The following is a 6,665-nucleotide window of genomic DNA, read 5'->3' as shown; positions in this document are numbered from 1 at the left end:
AGGTGGTTCTGACTTGGCGGGACTGCAGAGGGTCTGGGAGCCTGCACACTCACAGAGCCTGCTGGGCGATTCTGCTGTGGGACCAGGCCTGGCAAACACAGACTTACTCCAGAGTGGAGCGACTGGAGATGGAGCACGGCTTCCCAACAGCCCTCTCTGTTCCCTCTCTGACCGGGGCTCTCCACTCTTTCCTTGGCCTTCACACGACAAGGTGTGGGTTCATGTGCCCTGGGGAGTGCGTGCTTACCAGACACTCTGGGGGTTGGCCCCGCCTCCTCCCCATGAGACACATTCTCACACTGCCCCTTCTCCCCAGTTTTGAGGAATTAAATAATTAATGATCAACAGTGAGCAATTATTCATAAAAAAATTAAAAACCAATAAATAATGTTTAGTTAATTGCATGCTTGGGTGACTTCTCTGTCTCTGGCTAGAGTGGCAGAGGAGGGTCCCCCCCCCGGCCCACACACACCTGGGCATGTACTCTTGCCCCCCGTCCAGCCATGGTCCTGGGGATGTTGGGGAGGAGAGGATGAAACACACCCAGATGGTGGGGTTTTCTCTGACCTGGACACCCACCTTGTGCACTAGAGTTTTGACATCATTAGGTGCCCCTACAGGCTCTCAGATAATTTAGCCCTTTCCTTTTGAGAGGAATTTTGCACAGTCCTTACCTAGAAGTCACCAACACGGCCACTTTTTCCGAGGATTTCAACGCTCTCACCACAGTGGAGGACAGAGGTGCACCACTGTCTACAGGGGCAGTTTCAGAGTGTATGGGGCTCTCATAGATGGCTCTGCAGCTGGCCTCTGGCTCCTGCCTTCTAGGATGGCAGGTGGAACCCCATGGACAGGGCCATCAGTGACCCCCGACCCCAACCCCTGAGACCACTGTGCAAAAAGATGTCATAACTCACTACATCACGTGTCTCTCACATTCTCTCTTTTACCTGTCTGCTCTTCTGCTCGGCCGGATTTTTGAGCCCCTCTCTCTGTTTCCCCTTCAGATCAACAGTGAATGTGTGTTGGGATGTGACCTGGCTCAAGATGTCACCTCTCAGATTAACCTCTGAGTTAACCACCCATCCTCCTCCCAACCCCCAATGGTGTCCCTCATCCCGGCCCATCCTTTGGCTCCTGCTAACCTAGGTGGGGAAGCAGCCATGGACAGATGGAGTCTGGCTAGAGAAGAAGGGTCTTCCCTGCCTCCCTTGGACCTAGCCTCCTCCCTGCCTCCACTCAACAGGCTTATTTTCTATATCCTTTACAAGCTCTCTGATTAGGACAATCTGAGTTCCTCTCTGTACCCTGTTAAAGCCCTTACATACAAGGGCACAGCCAGAAGCCGAAGCTTCCCATGAGCATGTTTTTTCATCCCAATTAGATCAGAGAGGGCAGGGAACATGCTCCCAGTGCTCACTAGCACCCTGCACGCTGATGCAAGTCCAGCTGTTCTGGTAGCTGACTCTTCCTGTGGACACACTCCTACTTTCCCTGTGCTCTGGAAGGCACTGTAAACTGTTTCCATTAGTGGCTTGGTCAATGGAAAGAAGGCTCCCTTGTTGGAAAGAATTCTGGGTGTGTGAAGAAAACATGGCTCTGCCCAAAGCAATCCATATCCTTGTTCTCGTGTCCTTCCATTGATTCATTCCCAGGAGAGCTATCCAGGACAATTCTAGGTAACACGCAGTCCCCGGAACTTACCATTCTACTGGGGCTGTGAGGCTTGAGACAGTTGGACAACAAGGCACATTGGCATGTAACTCAGTCCCTCCCAAACTCGATTTGAGTCACGGATTGGGGAGGTTAGAGAAGAGGGGCAGTAGGGCTGCAGGGGAGAGCAGGCTCTGCGGGGGCCATGGAGGGAAGAGCAGAATTTCGACAGGAAGAAGAGATGTGGAAGACCTTCCAGGCAGAGGGTACAAGGCAAAAGGACCTTGGCGTTTGGCAGCGAGTGGGAGGGGTGCTGGGCAGTGGGGGTAGCGGGAGAAAATAAATGTCGGCTCTGTGAGGCTCCTGTGGATGTAGCAGGCAGATGGGCCCACGCTGGCCATTCCAGGCCTCATCAGGGAATCGCTCTGGTAACGAAGAATGTGTGAGGGTAGCCTGCTGGGGCTGCACCCGCTTCTTCCCAGGCCCCACAGGCAAGCCCAGCCGGGCCGGAGGCCTCAGCCAGACCACGCTTGCCTCGTTCCAGGCTCAGAGGCAGCGAGAGAGACTGGAAAGGCAAAGCTGTTCGATTTCCAAGGCTTCCCGGCTCGCCAGGTGGAAGGCGGCCAGAGAAGCAGCAGCTGGTGACAGCCTGCCTCACTGGCTCAGAGAACAGGTCGCTACTCAAGGGAACAATTGGGCAGAAAGAGGGGTGGCAGGTCAAGGAACATGGGCCAGTGGAATTCTGAACAAGGTCAAAGTCCAATTTGGTACAGCGCTTTATTACCAATTTAAATCTCATCCTTCCTCCCAGGGCAGCTGCCACCCCTGCAGGAAGAGGCCAGGGCTGCCACAGGGGACATTTGCATTTGAAGTCTCCAAGTGCCTGGCACCCCGGCAGGACGGCAGCCCGGCCTGACTGCTCACCCCAGCATCCAGAAGTCACACACCGACTATGCTCCTCTTTTGCCCATATCTGAACACCTGCTTGCTTGTGGGGGAAAAAAAAATCCTCACCCAACTCTTTGTACTTCTTCCAGCTTTGGGAGGGATCCCAGAATATGCAGAGTGAGAGACAGCAGGGTCTGGAAGGTGGTACTCATGTGTTTTTCTTAAGTGGGGCTGGAAGGAATTTCTAAGGGAAAGGCGATCAGTGGCAACAGGGATGGTAAAGACCCACACCGTGATGTGGGAGGAGGGTGTGGGGAATGTTGGCTGATGGGATGAGGCGAGGGTCCCGGTGGCCATGAATATCTAGCAGGGGCTTCTAGAGAAGCTGTGCGTTGGTTTATTCCCATGATTCTATTTGAAAAAATGCTCCTTCTCATGCTTCCCTTCTTGGGAGCAGTTGCTTCTCAATCTTTGACTTCATCTGGGGCATTTTAGGGAATATTCACGGCCGATTACTAACATCCCAGAGATTCTTTTTTTTTTTTTTTTTTAAAGATTTTATTTATTTATTCATAGAGACACAGCTAGAGAGAGAGACAGAGACACAGGCAGAGGGAGAAGCAGGCTCCATGCAGGGAGCCCGATGTGGGTCTCGATCCCGGGGTCTCCAGGATCACACCCTGGGCTGCAGGCGGCGCTAAACCGCTGCGCCACTGGGGCTGCCCCATCCCAGAGATTCTGATGTAGCACATCCATGCCTTCTCTTTTCCCACATCAAACCTGCTGCCTCTACCACCATTACCACCCCCCCTGAGGGAAAAGGATGGATAAGCTCCTCCTCACTCCAAGTGCTACGGAGACCTGGATTAGACTTTGGTGACCCCTTCACCATTAAATTGACATACATTTACTGGGAACCTAGGTATTGGTGAAAACTTAGCCACATAGCTTTGGTGTTTGATTTCAGCTGTACGGAACTGTCTGTGAGAAGAGGGAGCATGTGGTACAACGTGTTCATGACAACAAGGCTCATGGGAACAATGACCCCACAAGGAGATTTGCTTGTCAGCACCCTAGGGGCAAAGCCTGTCACAATCCCTTGGCTGCTTGCTGGGCTGGGGCATTAGACGTGGGTTACCCAACACCCTGTACCCAGGAGACCAACGTGACACACACAAACCTGCCTCAGGCACCTGGAGACACATTCTGGGCATCCTACAGCTAAGTCTGTGGTCAAGCAGGCCTGGCCGGCCCTGCCTCTGTCTGAGCACTGCTGGGGCTCGGGGAGGGCACTTAGGCTTTGCAGTGGGCTTCAGGGACTCCTCATCCCTTTTCGGCTGGCAGTGGGAAACAGAGATTAATTCGACAGGGACCCTCTGTTGTCTCTTCCAGTCTGACTGAGAGAAACAAGGAATGTGGAGGATCCGCTATTCAAGAACAGGTGGGCCCCTCCAGGCCTCCAGGTCATGCTGGGAAGGGCTGAAGGGCTCCCCGGGGCTCTGGTGACTGTCCACAGCCAGCAGGTACTCTGGGAGAGCAGTTACTCGAAGGTGGGCACCAATGAGTAGACCACAAATGATCTCTCCTGGGACACATTCCCCACATGAAAACACCGAGCCCCCTTGGCCTATTTTGCCACTCAGCTTGAAGGCAGAAGGAGCTTGTGTGGGTGACGTTCAGAGCCCCACCACAGATCAGGGAGCCCCAGTAGCTCCAGATGCCCGCAGCCTGAAGTCCAGGGTGTTGGGGGTGCCATCCAGGACACTTCATTATCAGCTTCCAAACCGTTCTGTTCTTCCAAACTTCCAACTATCTGCCTCTTTCCCCTCGCCTCAGATATTCTCAGACCAACCCCCTCTGCGGACCTCACTTCCAGCTCCCCTGGACACGGCAATTGCACCACTGGTGTGGAATAATTCCTGCTTCCTCCTTAGATATGTATCAAAGTCTACCGGCCCATCTAGGTCCATTCTGGGAAATCTTTCTCAACGGGAAGTGACTTCTCTGCATTTCTCAGGAATGGCACTTGGCATCATTCACCTCCATCTCCCTAGAGCATAACAAGGGACGAAGAAGCTGTACAAGAAGTACACTTCGATAGCCCATGTCACTCATTTGCACTCCTTCTTGAGTGTGTATCTCCACGTGTAAATAACTGACCTAATGAGCTCAAGAAGGCATGGATCTTGCATTTCATTTCACTTCTCTCTTTGCTCTGTGACACACAGCCCGGAAGCTTATATGTGGATGTGTTCAGTGACAGATGTGATTTGATAACGAGGAGGAGATACACCAGCAGTGGGTTCCTTTTTCCACCCTAATTTGGACCATACATTCCAGCCAAGCCCATTTCTTCACCATCCGTCCCACCAACTTTCACTCACCTGGGCTGTCACGTGCTTGCTCATTCTGTCCTCTAGTTCCACTCTTAGTTCTCCCAAGCCCTTTCTCTTGTTCTCAAAGTGAGCCCAAACCCCACCTCATCATGATAACTACCTCTAGGTCTGCTATAACTGGGAAGACCCAAGTCATCAATTCCAGTCTGCAAGCAATGGCATAGTTCTGCATTTCTTTAAAAAAAAAAAAAATGTCTGTTTTAGTTTTGTGGGTCAGCTGTGGACTGGGCTAAGGGATGCCCCGAGAGCTAGTAGAACATTATTTCTGAGCGTGCCTGTGAGGGTGCCTCCAGAAGAGGGTGACATCTGAATTGGGAGATTGAGGAAAGAAGAGACCTTCACCAGTGTTGGGTGGGCATCACTTAACCTAATGAGAGCTTGAAGAGAACCAAAAGATGGGGGGAGGGAAATTCACTCTGCCGGAGCCGAGCCAGCCAGCTCCTCGTGCCCTCGGACATCAGCGCTCTTGCTTCTCAGGCCTCCGGGCTCAGATTGGGATTTAGACCATTTACCCCTGATTCTCAGGCCTCTGGCCTTGAACTTCATTCACCAGCAGCTTTGCTGGTTCTCCAGCTTACTGATGGCAGACCTAGGGACTTCTTGACCTCCATAATTATGTGAGCCAACTCCTACCATAAACCTTCTCTCTCTCTCTCTCTCTCGTTCTGTTTCTTGGAAGAGCCATGACTAATATACAGCTTAATGTCGATTCCATCTCCTCAGCCTACTGGGCTGTGAGGAAATTCAATCCAAATCTTTCTTTGGTCCCTATGGGATCCCCTACTGGGTTGGTAAAGACTCAGCCGCTGCCACGGTGGCTCGCTGGTTCACAAGGCTCACAGTGGTAGCGCACCCACCCGGCAGGTGCCGTCTCTAGGGAGCTACTGCTCTGCATCTTCCAAATCACCTTTGGGTCATGGGTTGGTTTTCTGGTATGTTTTTTAAATTTAATCTTTTTATTGTGGTGAAACATACATCGCATACAAAATTTACTCTTTTAGCCATTTTAAGTGTACAATCTAGAGGCATTAAGTACATTTGCGATTTTGTGCTAACATTCCTACTATCTATTTCCAGAACTTTGTCATTATCCTTAACAGAAATTGTACAAGCTTTGAACAATAATCCTGCATTCCCCCCTCACCCCAGCCCCTGGCAACCTCCTCTCTGTCTTCTGCAGATACTGCAGGTAGAGGTGTAACAATGAGGTTGGGGCAGTTTGAGAAATTCGACTCTCTCAGCCCTGGCCTGGCAGCGTGGAACACAGCCAATGTCTGTTTTTTGCTTAGAACCTCTCAGTCTTGCTTGTTTTCCTCCTCTAAAAGGTAGAGAGAATGGTACCAACTCTGACTAAATCAAGGTTTTATACTGATAATTTAAAAATATCACAAATATAGTATTATATCCAAGCCTGTGTGAGTTTGTGAGGTTTATACAAAAGAAATTGTGAATACATTGATGCTATATAAGCAAAATTATATTTTAGCTGTCCAAGAGGAGTTATCTTTTAACCAAGTCCTGTCATTAATTGTTTTGTGATGTGAAGGACTGTCTGCAAATGTCTGTTTGGATATTCAGCTTTTTTTTTTTTAAGATTTTATTTATTTATTCCTGAGAGACACACAGAGAGGCAGAGACACAGGCAGAGGGAGAAGCAGGCTCCATGCAGGGAGCCCAATGTGGGACTTGATCCCAGGACCCCAGGATCATGACCTGAGCTGAAGGCAG

This window comes from Canis lupus, chromosome 7 (assembly GCF_003254725.2).
Source record: "Canis lupus dingo isolate Sandy chromosome 7, ASM325472v2, whole genome shotgun sequence".
NCBI classification, from domain to species: domain Eukaryota; kingdom Metazoa; phylum Chordata; class Mammalia; order Carnivora; family Canidae; genus Canis; species Canis lupus.
This window is presented reverse-complemented; position numbering follows the sequence as displayed.